This window comes from Podarcis pityusensis (assembly GCF_964106645.2).
Source record: "Podarcis pityusensis genome assembly, chromosome: 4".
Taxonomy (NCBI): Eukaryota; Metazoa; Chordata; class Lepidosauria; order Squamata; family Lacertidae; genus Podarcis; species Podarcis pityusensis.
The window spans coordinates 34,799,845-34,813,851 of NC_138027.1; positions in this window are offsets into that span (position 1 = coordinate 34,799,845).

A 14,007-nucleotide genomic window follows, 5' to 3' on the forward strand; every position below is an offset into this window, starting at 1 on the left:
GCAGAGCTCAAAATTTGTCGGATGATGACCTGTGCCACAAACTAATTACAATGAGCACTCATATTAGAGTGTTCTGTAGACTGATAGCTATAGTCTTATATATACTAACCTTTTATGCTTTGGCACTGTGGGTTAAACCACAGAGCCTAGGACTTGCCGATCAGAAGGTCGGCGGTTCGAATCCCCGCAACGGGGTGAGCTCCCGTTGCTCAGTCCCTGCTCCTGCCAACCTAGCAGTTCGAAAGCACATCAAAGTGCAAGTAGATAAATAGGTACCGCTCTTGTGGGAAGGTAAACGGCATTTCCGTGCGCTGCTCTGGTTCGCCAGAAGCGGCTTAGTCATGCTGGCCACATGACCCGGAAGCTGTACGCCGGCTCCCTCGGCCAATAAAGCGAGATGAACCCCGCAACCCCAGAGTCGGTCATGACTGGACCTAATAGTAAGGGGTCTCTTTACCTTTACCTAATGTTCCAACCCTTTTTTAAGACTCTCTTCGCTTCTTTGGGATTCTTATAGACCAGTGGCGGTGAACCTTTTAGAGCCCAAACCGCAACCAAAAACACCCTTATTTATCGCAAAGTGCCCAGAGTTGTTGAGCTTTTTTGGGGTGGGGGTGGGTGGGGGTTCCACACAGTTGTTGTTTTGGGGAGAGATTTTTGGGGGAGACTTCTCATAGGAGCAGCCACTGTTGGCTGTGGTCCCTGCCAGTGAAGCTGAATCCCGCCCTAGCCGGTGACCCCGCTCTGAGCATGCTGCCCAAAGTTCTGCCATGCAGGCTGGCTGGGCTTTTGAGGAGGCCCCGGACCCTATATAGGCTCCGCTGTTTTGCAGCCACGGCAATCAGTGGCTCAGACAAGGCGCCGGAACCTGGATGGGAACCACGTCTTTGCAGTCCCCGAAAGATGGGTTGTGTGCCAGACAGGTTCCCGGAAACGGCACGGCCCCACTCTCTGGCTCGCTGCCTCACAGTAAAGAGGTCAGTGGCGCTTCCTGACTGGGCTCAGAAGCTGGGTCTGGGGCCGCCACGGGGGGCGGGTGCCGGCCATGCGCAGCCTGCTTGGGGAGCTGCCCGAGGAACACCCAGTAATAAAGATTTGTTTGTTTGTTAAGGGTGTTGGGAATTGCCTCTCTGTGAAGGGTAAACTACTGTTCTCAGGAGTCTTTGGGGAGGAAAAATGTGCTTTCATCTCTGAAACCAAGATTTACTCTAGTGGAATTGTTGATTCCAGTAGTATTTGAAGTTCTCTGTATGCTGAGAGCAGGAAACAGACCACTGCCTGTCTCCAGTAATGGGTGGTGAGATAGTGTAGGAATGAAGGAAAGTGTTTCATCAGTTTGGGTCTCCAGCTATTTTTGGACTACAGTTCCCATTATTCCTGACCACTGGCCCTGCTAGCTAGGGATGATGGGAGCCAGTCAACTGTGGTTCCTTACAACCTCACTAGTTGCCATTAACCAGCCCTTTCATTTTGACAAAACATTGGGCTTGTCTTAGCGTAAGAGGAATAAAATGAGCTGACTCTCATACCATGATAGCATACAGAATCGGAACATTATGTAAGCAAGAGCGGGAGAAAAGCCCCTGTGCTGAACTTCCCCATCATTCCTAATTCTTTCTGGTCATTTCATCATGCTTAGTATTGCTTAGTATTGTGGGTTTCATGACCCACGTCGCTGCAGAAAGCCAAACAACCAAGCAGCACATGCTTTGATCTATAGTGGTACCTTGGTTTAAGAACAGCTTAGTTTATGAACAACTTGGATTAAGAATGCTGCAAACCCAGAAGAAGGTGTTTTGGTTTGTGAACTTTGCCTTGGAATAAAAACAACTTTCACTTCCTGTTGAGTGTGTTCCATTTGTAAATTGAGTCCCCTGCTGCTATGGGAAAGCACGCCTTGGTTTAAGAGCACTTTGGTTTACGAACGGACTTCCAGAACAGACAAAGTTCGTAAACCAAAGTACCACTGTAATATGAGCGAAATCTGCATCTTTCGAGAACCAAAGCTCAAGAGGTCTTTTCAGGTGACCAACGCAGGGCGACAGAAAGCATGTAAAGACTGGGATCATAATAAATGGTAACTTTCTTAATGGGAACAACATACTTGAAGTGTAGGTAGGTTCCCACGAGGCAAGACATGGCAATAACAGCAAGAACATTTTTTAACTACATAACTGGGGAACAGGGGCAAAGCAACTACTTATATACATTCCTGAAAGCCCAGGCCACTCCCACTCTCAATGTGATTGGCTGTCTACACTTCCAAACTGCGAATCACGACTCAAGAGTTCAAGGGTCAATGGCAGAGGCCCAAATCCTGAAATGTTCTGTGATTGGACAACATGTATCGAATCAGAACACAGGAGCTCAGAATCCTTAGTCCAGACTCAAGCTCAGGCAAACACAGATCACTGAATACCTAACAATACTTGATCATTGAATTGGTGGCAAACTGTTTATCCCCCACATACACAGGATATGAAGTTGTCCCTTAGGCAACAAAATGTGAGAGTAAGTCCTTACTCTACTGTTCTTGAAGTCAGGAGCACATCACTAAGGTGAATTAGGGCTTATCTACACTCTCCTTTTGCCCCGCTCTTTCCAGGCACAGGCCTGAACTTTAAATCTCCATATCTGAATGCTCTTTTTTATTGTCAGGAACTTTCCCCATTAAAACATGCTATTTAGTGCTCAATTGGAGCAAACAGCAATTCGAGTTTTCTGTGGGTTGCCATTTGCATTCAGCTTTAAAGAGTGGGTTTTTTGCGAGGAAAACTGGAGCAAACAAAAGAGAGAGGAGTGCTTGGACAAAGAGCTTATAAGTGTGGATGAGCCCTTAGATGAGGAGAAGCAAATGCTCTACAGCCCTGCATCACATGGTTGTACTATCTCCCATTTCACATGCTTCCGTGGAAACGCTCCCCACTTTCAAAAAGAGAGGTCCAGAGACTCCTCTTTGATGCTTAAGCTTGTAATATGGAGCATGATTTTGACGTAAAGATGAATTCATGTTTTGGAGGACTGTGGCACATTGGGCGGCATATTAGAACCATCCCTAAGATGTTGCCTCTCCTCAAGCAGATTATGTTATTTTATTCAAATTCCATTCCAGGCTTGAAAGTTATGAAAGTTCCAAAGAAAGTTATGAAAAAAACAGTTCACGTAGCCCTTGAAACCAGACCATCACACCAGGCCTGCCCCATAGGAATAACATGGGACTTAGTAGGAACAAGATTCCAGGTTGATGAGACAAGGAGCCTTACAGGGATTTCAGCCAAGTGTGAAGTTTATTCAGTATGCTCTGAATAAGACAAAATATATTGACATAATGTTTATTTCTAGTATAGGAAGGAACTTTAATTTCCTAAGAAACAGCCACATCACGTGTTTGAAGTTCATTTATGCCACCTTAACACTCATGGCTTTCTGCAAATAATGCTGGGAACTGTAATTTATCTCTTGTAGAACTATTCTTCCTGGCGCTCATTAGACTCTACAGTTCCCAGGATTCATTGTGAGAAGCCATGTGTGTTAAATGTATAGTGTGGGTTTGAAGGCACAACTTGACTCATTTTTTCTTCTTCCCCCCAATGGGGCCTTATTTATTTCATAAAATTGATACAAAGATTGATTTCAAAAACAAACAAAAAAACTCTCGAAGTAGTTTGCAAAGAGAACAACACAATAAGATTCTTGGTTAAAAACAGTTTAAAACAATTTAAAACAAAAAATATATTTAAAAACAGCTACGAACATCAGCCTTCTATATATCTGGGTAGCCTTGTCTAAACAAAAGTGCTTTCACAAGGCACCGGAAAGAGAGCATAGCACAGGTAAGTCCTGATCTCAATAGTTATAGCTATGTGCAGTTCCGTAACTTGCTTATAATATTATTTTGATCAAGGACATGAAGTGCTGATCGTTTCAGGTGTTGCATAGCTCTGTGAGAATAGCTTTTAATCCCAAATTGATCGATAAGACTACTCAGCTCTGTGAGAAGGCTTTGATCCTGGGTACAGTCATTGAGAGCAGAACATGCCTCTGGGTAATTAAGACCAGTTTGGGGAAGGTGAGTCATAGCTGCAGTGATGAGGAGCCAGTTTATTTAGTCCAGGGTTCAAAATGGAACCGGGAAGACTTTGACCAATGTTCCTAGTAAGTCATAGGCTATCAGGTCCCTCAAACAGGCAACCCCCTCCAAAAGACTATTCACAGCGTGGGACGGCGCTCGTCAGCATTACATCCACATATGCTGTTGGACTACAACCTCCATCATCCTTATCCAGCTTAGCCGATGAGAACGTAAGAAGAGCCTGCTGGATCAGGACAATGGTCCATCTAGTCCAGCATCCTGTTCTTACTGCGCCCAACCAGGTGCCTGTAGGAAGCATGTAAGCAGGACCTGAGCGCAGCAGCATTTTGCCCACCTGAGATTCCCAGCAGCTTGGTATCCAGAAGCATAATGCCTCTGAGGAGGAGGTGGAACTTCTTCTTCTTTGGTGATCACTCATAGCCAAGTGAGATTGTCTTCCATGAACATGGTCCTATCGATGCGTCCGTAAGTGACTGTGGAGGCCAATTCTGGATCCACATGTCCTTCCACAGTGGGGACAAAGGTTTCTGGGTCGTAGTTGATCACGGTGAGGTTTTGCCAAGTGTGCCTCCCTCTTAGCACGTTTCTCCCTTACGTCCTGAGTTTGAGCGTCTTCAAAGCCCATGATACCTTTGGTAAAGGCTGTTCTCCAGCTGGAGCGCTCGCAGACCAGTGTTTCCCAGTTGTTGGTGTTTATACTACATTTTATTAAGATTTGCCTTGAGAGAGTCTTTAAACCTCTTTTGTTGACCACCAGCATTACCCTTTCCATTTTTAAGTTCAGAATAGAGTAGTTGCTTTGGAAGATGGTAATCAGGCATGTGAACAAATGAGGTGGAACATAGCTATCATGACTAGTAGCTGTAGATAGCCTTATCCACCATGGATTTGTCTAGGCTTCTTTTAAAGCCATCACTGCCTCCTGTGGGAGTGAGTTCTGTCATTTAACTATGTGTCTTGTGAAGAAGGACTTTCTTTTGTCTGTCCTGAACCTTCCAACATTCAGCTCCATTGGACGTCCATGGGTTCTAGTGCTATGAGAGAAGGAGAAAGGCTTTTCGCTCTCCACTTTCTCCATGCCATGCATAGTTTTATAAACATCAACCATGTCACCACTTACTCACCTTTTCTCCAAACTAAAAAGTCCACAATGCCACACCCTTTTCTTGTAGGGGAGTTAATCCATACCCTCAATCATTTTGGCTGCCCTATTTTGAATGGTCAGGGATGAGAGAACGAGGGAAGTTGGTAAGGGTAAAGGGACCCCTGACCATTAGGTCCAGTTATGGCTGACTGTGGGGTTGCGGTGCTCATCTCGCTTTATTGGCCGAGGGAGCCGGCGTACAGCTTCCGGGCCATGTGGCCAGCATGACTAAGCCACTTCTGGTGAACCAGAGCAGCGCATGGAATCGCCGTTTACCTTCCCGCTGGAGCGGTACCTATTGATCTACTTGCACTTTGACGTGCTTTCGAACTGCTAGGTTGGCAGGAGCAGAGACTGAGCAACGGGAGCTCACCCCATCGTGGGGATTCGAACCGCCGACCTTCTGATCAGCAAGTCCTAGGCTCTGTGGTTTAACCCACAGTGCCACCCGCGTCCCTCCCTAACAAGGTATGGGGATCCAATATTGAAGAAGGGTTGGCATATGCTGTATGGCTTGTCACACCAAAAATGCTGATTTTGGACAGAATTTTCCTTTTTGCACTGCTCATTTACCACAGTATAGTGGTTCTGCAGAATGCCAGGATTGCTTGGGAGTTTATCAAGGGTCCTTGGGTGAGATCAAGTAACAGTAGATAAGTCACTCGTCCACCATGATGGATCTTTCCTTGCAATGTGCAATCACAAGATGTGATGTCAGAGCCCACCTTCTCCCAAAATCAACTGCAGAATCCAAAGGTTCTATAGTTGGCATACAGGAATTCCGGAGCAGATTAGCTGAAGTGGAAAAGGTTACCTGAAGGTAGACAGAAGGAAAACCAGCACTGCCATAATATATGAAGTCATCAGATAATTCATTTATATTCTATTTTTGTTCTTATGTGTTTGCCACCCTTTTCCCTCCTCAAAGAGACTTAAATTTGCACACAGTCGACAAATAATCAGTCTTCGCAATTTGCACAAGGATGGCTGCGTCATTCTGTGTTAGCAAAAAACAAACACAAAAGACTAACAAAGGTAAATGTGGCATAGGCTTTCATGGGACAAGTCAAATCCGACAGCTGATGAAATGGCCTCTGGCACATGAAGCTTGTGCTACAATATATCTATTAGTCTTTAACGTGCCACAAGAGTCTTTATTTTTATTTTTATTTTTTAAAATGCTATGATTTCTTTTTTTTATTTAATAAAATATTTATTGAAATTTTCAAAGTGTTACAACATAAAATAAAGGCAGAAGAAAGTACAAAATAAAAATAGTTAACAAAGTAGAAAAAGAAAAAAGAACAAACCCCTTCCAACCATACGGATACAAATTCAAAAATAAGAAAAAAAGACAGGAAAAAAAACAAAAATACAATTTAAGAACATTTAAAAACAAATTCATTATTATCGAATCCTCAACTGTCATTACCTTCTTTCTTTGACCTCCTCCTCCTCCCTTTCTTTGTATCCTAGTTATTAATTATCCCAGCAAATCCTTTCCATATTTCATAATATTCTGTCATTACATTACCCTAAACAGTTTTAATCTTATCTTTCTATAAGAAAATAAACCTTAAAGCTTAAAACTTAAATCTTATCCTTACCAACTTCTCATAACCATAATATTCTTTCATAAATCTTTAAACATCTTTACTAAAGCCGAGTAATTTCATTCCAACATTTTTCTGACATTCATCAATTTTATAAAACAGTTCTAATGGTAGAAAAAAGAAATACAAACAGATCCAATCTTCATCCAACGTCCCTTCCTCCTGGTTCCGGGTTTTGTCAGTCCTTATTATCCCATCGATCTGGCCCATTAACCTGGCAACCTTATATCCGAGGCCCTCAAGTCTCTTCCATGTCCCTTTCGCAGCTCTTCTTCATATTTGTAACTGTATTTTCCCTTGTCTCCTGCTCGTGGTAACTCCAGCTTGGCAATATTTTTAACCCTTCTCGACATATCAGCCCCTTTTCCATATTCAGCACTGAATTCCATATGGTATTTAAAAGCATGTTTCAAAGACCCTCCAAAATTAAGAGCCCCCACAATCCCAAACATCTCACGGCCCATTGCCAGATTTGAAAAGTCCAAACATCCCAGCATAGGGGGGTCAATCCAGCCCCCCATTTCCAAGCCAAACCAAACTTTTTCTTTCCAAATCTGGCTTTTTCCAAGTTCATTTGTCAAATCCAAAAACTCATATTCCTGTTGGGCCTTTTCTGTCAGGACACTCTCCTGATTTAATTCCTGGGTGGGCTCCACATATTTTCCCACTGTCTGTTCAAAATTTCCCACTGCCTGTTCAAAATTTCTAGTCGAAGTCGTCATCAAATTCACCTTCTCATGTAACTGTTCCAGTAGGGCATTTGTTTTGTAGAAAGCACACAACAAAGCTTCTGAATACATCGTCCTGCAAGGTCAAATGCCTATTCCCACGATTGTAATCTGTAAACAGCTGCCGGCTCCCTGGAGTTGGTTACAGTTTCACAGTCTCCCTCTAGGGGGAAAACTTCTATTTGATCTTGCAACAAAGTTTCCCTTTTTGAGATACTTTATCAATATTTGTTCCTTTGAAATGCGAAGGGAAACAGTGGAATCACTATGTTTCTTTTCTTTTAGCTATCTGTCAAAAATGTTTGTCTCTGGTCAATGGACTTCAAACGTCAGTCCTGACACCCCACTCCAGGATCAGGATGGAGGAAAGTTGCTTTACTTTAAACTCACTTTAAACAGTCCAAAAAAGATCCCCCTTCTTCTCCTGCTGTCGAAGGGGGGTTCCACAATTTTAAATGATGAAATCCAATCCTTTAAAAGCGATTTTCTGAGCTCTAGTTTACGTTGTCTTTGCTTTATTCTGTCTACAGAAGAACGGAAGGCTGACTTCCTGTTTAGACCTTCCCGTTCCGTACCAAATTGAAATAGATTTTTAAGATCCAATTCCTTTCTGCTCGCAAGTCCCCATCTAATGTCCAGTTGTTCAAAGTCTGAGTACTCACGGGTGCTTATTTTAGAGTCCAAATTGTCCCAGGAAAAAGGCAGCGCTCTCCGGCAACGGCTATGCGGCTTCGCTCCACGGAAATAGCAGTTGACTCACAGCACAGCGCCACTTCCCCCTCTTCACTTCGGAGCCCGTTAGTGGGTTCCGTAGCGAGTTGGGGGGGCGCTAAAGGTGCCTGCCGAGTCCCATGGTCACAGGCTTCATCCGCCTGTGATTTTTGAAAGGGTCCCCGCTTCGCTGTAGCGGAGAAGACCCGTTTCCCGTGGAGCTAGTCCCTCCAGTTCAGAGGGAGTCCGCCATTGCCGATGGCGCCACCCCGGAAGTCTAAAATGCTATGATTTCTAGTAGCAAAAATGTAAAAATCCCATTCTTCTGGAACCTTTGAAAGTTTTAAGTTTCAATTCTCTTCCTTGCCGTACACTTGAAACTATTAATTGCACTTATTCACTTGCAATTCAGTGCTCTGCTTGTGCTAATGTCACTCACCACTGGGGCAAAGCCTCTTGTGGCACTTTAGTAGTTAATGTGGGCATTGTGGGCATAAGCCACAACCAATCTGTTGGTCTTTAAGATGCCATAAGATGCCTTTCTGTTCTTTTTTTCACTGGCAAAAAGTTTGTCTATCATTAAAAAGGTCACACCGGAAGTGTGGCAGCGAGCCCTGTGGCGCCAGTTCCTTTACCCTGGCCACAAGATCCTTGTTCCTTTTTCTCTCAGCTTCCTGAGATGTGATTTCATTTCCTAACAGGGGTTGAAAGGTTATGAAGGATGGCTGCAATGAGAACATTTTGTTCTATGGTTGTTGTTTTTTTTTTTTACAACAATGGCGATCTCGTGGTTTGAAGTTGCGAAAGTCTCTTTTAAGGCAATGTGAAAGATTCAGAAAGCGACCCAGATGGTCATTTCGCTAACACCTTCGAATACTTCCAGAATTTCAGAATAGAGAACTTTCATGGTGTTGTAAGTTGTCGATTCATGCTCCACTCCCTGGATCTTCTTATAAAGAAAAGAGATCAAAAGTTCAAAACAGGAGTTAACCCTTAATTGGCCTGGCAAGGAATTATTAGCACAACATAGCATGAGTTCAGAATGTGCACACATATCTTTTATTTAAACATTTTTATATTCCTTTTCTGCCATTATTATTATTATTACTATATGTAATGTAGCTTAGAAGCATAAAACCAATTATACAAGCATTAAAATATACACTTCCATAATTACAATTCATAATTAAAGTGCACAATAATTCAATTCCATTAAAAATTCCAAAAATATAAACATCTGTAATTAAAATGTGCCTTAAAACATTCCCATTAAAAACAGCAGATTAATTAAAAGGTCAATGCATCAAAATAATGCCTGAGTAAACAGATGCATCTGCCAATATAGTGGAATGCCAAATTTCACCAGTGCCACCAGTGAAAAGGCCCGCCTCTACATCCCCACAAACCAATAACCATTAGAACGTGACAAGATTAGCCAGGTTCCATTTGTTGATCTTAATTCTCTTTCCAGGCAATAGAAATGAACTCATTCTCACAGCTGAAAACTAATGAATGTGGTACTAATGCAGAAATTCTGAGTTCTCACCATTGTGATAGACTGCTCCTGTTCTTTCACAGTGTTTGTCAGTTCAGTTCAGAAACTGTTGTACCAATTCAATCAGTCCAATCAGAATTCAACTACTCCAATTTATCCTCTCTCCCAGCAGTGTTCAGTGTCTGCAAGTGCTGTACAATATTAGGCTGGGCCACGCATAAGGCGAGGGGAGGTGACTGCCTCAGGTGGCAAGATCATACCCTCTGACATTTCTCCAATGAAAATAAAGATGTCCCATTCCATAACGATAATTTTTTACTATTTATACCCCACACATCTGACTGGGTTGGCCCAGTCAGTCTGGGCAGCTTCCAACATATATAAAAACATAGTAAAACATTAAACATTAAAAAAACTTCGCTATACAGAATTGCCTTCAGGCAGCTTGGGAGTCAAATAACTCCATACCCTCCAACATTTCTCCAATGAAAATAGGGATGTCCTAAGGAAAATCGGAAGATTCCAGGATCAAATCAGAAACCAGGACGGCTTCTCTAAATCAGGGATGTCCCTGGAAAACAGAGACACTTGTAGGGTCTGCAAGATCCACAGGGGCAGCAAACCCCGAGGTAGATCTTTATTCCTCCTTTGTTCCTGATATAGATCTTTTCTGACCCCTTCTTTTGTGGTGAGGAGAGGGGCACCGTTTTCTGGTTCACCTCAGGTGCCAGAATGTCTTGGGCTGGCTCTGGTATTAGGCCAGAGACACACAGGCATTTAGAGTCTGCAAGAGTGTCACTCTTCCTGGCCTACTTCCAGTGTTGAATCTCTGAACAAGCTGAAACTTGGCTTTACATCTAACACCATGAGAACCTGTCCAAGTACTTCTGAATTTCTAAAGAAAAATATTGCGTCATTTAATATTAGTTTGTTATGTTGATATATTTCACAATGTTTTTCCTTTTTTTGCACCCCTGCCAGGTTGCACATGGAATTCTGTATTGCCCTACTCTAGTTACGCTATTGAACTCTCATTACCCTAGGGCCCATCCACACTATACTTTTAAAAGCAGTGTCAACACCGCTTTTTCAAACACTCATGACTTCCTCCAAAGAATCCTGAGAACTGTAGTTGTTGCAGATGCTGAGAGTTCTTAGGAGACCCCTATGCCCCTCGCAGAGCTACATTGTGAGATTTTGGTGAGATCTCGGTCCTGTATACCACCCCCATCGTTCAACCCAGACACTGAGATCCAGCGCTGAGGGCCTTCTGGCAGTTCCCTCATTGTGAGAAGTGAGGTTACAGGGAACCAGACAGAGGGCCTTCTTGGTAGTGGCGCCCGCCTTGTGGAACACCCTCCCTTCAGATGTGAAGGAAATAAGCAGCTATCTTCTCTTTAAAAGACATCTGAAGGCAGCCCTGTTTAGGGAAGTTCTTAATATTTAATGCTGTATTGTTTTTAACACTCAATTGGAAGCCGCCCAGAGTGGCTGGGGAAACTAACTCAGCTAGATGGGCGGGGTATAAATAAAACATCATTATTATTATTATTATTATTATTATTATTATTATTATCTCACCAGGAAAGCTGCTGCTGCTGCTGTGGCTGCTTCTCCAATGGTGTCAAGAGACAGCTAGGCAGGCTGGGAGCCCACAATGGCGGCACCTCTTGTGGTTCTACCGCCTGAGGCAGCTGTTCTAGGACTGTATGCACGATTCCTGGAACAATTGTAAAAGTCTTTCCCCTTCAAGGAGCAAAAGGCCAAGAGTGGAGAGACGATATTGCACGCAGCTGCATTACATTCTGCAGTTCAAAGCATGTGTAGGAACCAGTGGCTCTCCAGATGCTGCTAGACTACAACTCCCATTATCTCTAGCCATGCTTGCCGGTGATGGGAGTTGGTGACCAACAACATCAGGAAGGCCACTGGTTTCCCATCCCTGTCACAGAGCAGACAAACTTTTCTCAGACCCTTCACTTGGAAGGGCCAAGTAGGAGCCTGACGTTATTGCATGGGTGGGTGGGGGGAACACAAAGTAAATTGCTATCTATCCCATGTCACTTATTTGTCAAATAAACCATAGAACCATTTAACCTGGCTAGAGTTACCACTTTCTGTTATGTTGTTGCTGATAAGCACTTAATTGTAAAGAAATTCAAGAAGAAATGCTGAACTGAGATATTGCGATGGATTCTAAATATGAGAACTTTGCAGAAATAATGCAAAAAAATTCATTAGTTTCCCTTTTTAATTATTTTATTTCTCTCCCCTCCCCGCATTATATTAGGCAATGCTGGTATTGGGGTTTCCTGAAGCTGAACTCAGGCTGAGCTTGATAGCTAATTTAAAAACGAGACTGCAGTTAGCACATTATCAGCAGAATCATGTTGTAGTTAACACCCACAACTGCGATGTGTTTTGACCAGAATATGAGATATGGAATCGTTGATCGCATGCAATCGTATCTTCAAAAAAGGAAGATTTGAAAAGTCTGACAAATGTGGTTATGAGCCTGTAATTTCCACTGGTCTGGCATCGTCAAAGTTTGAGTACTTTAAATTTAAACACAATTTAACCAACCACATTTTCATCAGCAATGTTATCTAATGACTCTACAGGCAAACCCTACAGGACTTCCTCTTGATAATTCTAATACGAATGTTATATTTTTCTGAAGAATGGATGTGTGAAGAGACTGCATATTTTTCTTTTTTGCCTTGATTCTCGAAGAATAGAGATTACAGAAATTCCATGCAAATAAAATCATTTGTGGATATTTTGTGGAGGGGAGCTCTTGTACTCTCTGTTACTCTGCAACACCATAAGCACCCGATAATCTTTGGTCTACTGTACTGCAATTTGATTCCACCAAGGTTGTGCACACATTATCACTTACTCTGGCCCCAGCGTGCTCCCATTGCTGATGTCTGAAACTGAGTACACATGAGCCACAATCCATAGGTATTCTGCAGCTATTGAAAAATACTTCTGTTTGATGCACTTTCCCTCAAGCCAGCTTCCATCTGATTAGAAAGTGGAAGCCAAGGTTAAACTGAGGTGCGTACAGTTCAGACATTCGTTGAGCATGTACAGATGATGACTTTGGTGAATTGGAGTTTAGTGTGGGGAAACAAATATGCAATGGGGAAGAAGAAGAAGAAGAAGAGTTTGTATTTGCTATCCCGCTTTATCACTAGCCTAAGGAGTCTCAAAGCAGCTAACATTCTCCTATTCCTTCCTCCCCCACAACAAACACTCTGTGAGGTGAGTGGGGCTGAGAGACTTCAAAGAAGTGTGACTGGCCCAAGGTCACCCAGCAGCTGCATGTGGAGGAGCGGGGAAGCGAACCCGGTTCACCAGATTACGAGTCCACCGCTCTTAACCACTACACCACACTGGACATCCCCACCCTCTCTCTGGTCTGTACAGCAATATAAGAATACAACTTGAAATGCTGCGTTTCAAGCCACTGATGTATACATAGCCTTTGCTTCTATGCTAGATGACATGCTAATTGTGTGTGTATTTTTTTTTTAGCACATTTTCAAAAAATCTAGTAGCCATTGCGGGAAAGCAGACCGAATTGGGGCTATGGTGAACTGCCAGATTGCTGGTCTACCTAGCTCAGTACAGTTGACACTGACAGGTAACGTCTGTCCAAAGTTTTTGGTGAGTTTTTATCCAGCCTTCCCTGGAGATTTTTTTTTTTTTTTGCTTTTTTCAAGAGGAGGATGTGCTCTGCCATTGAACTGTGCTCTGTCCCCCCTGCAGTCTTAGCAAAAATGTCCTTCCCCAAAGTTGCCAATAACTCTCAGTGGAGAATAGCAGCCTGCTGGCAGGTGAGTGTATGTGAGATTTTAATTGGGATTGCATGCTGTGACTCCAGTGCCGCTTTCCACCCCTGCGCCTATTTAAAATGTTAAGACTTTGCACACAATAAAAATCACATCTAGTTTGGCACACTAAGGGAATAGAGCTACTAACCGGAGGTGCAACTTTTCAGCTGATTCTCACACATTTCATATGGACTGTGAGAATGTGAGCTGGGTGACATGGGGTAACATGGAACTTGTAAATGTGGTGCTCTCTTGAAGAATTCGTGTTTTTTGTGTGAATCTGGATATAAAGGTACATGATCCACACCTACCAGACCGATACTTGGATTGGAATGTAATTATTCCACAGGTTCCAGGTTTGTAATACAGTTCTTGGTTCTATCA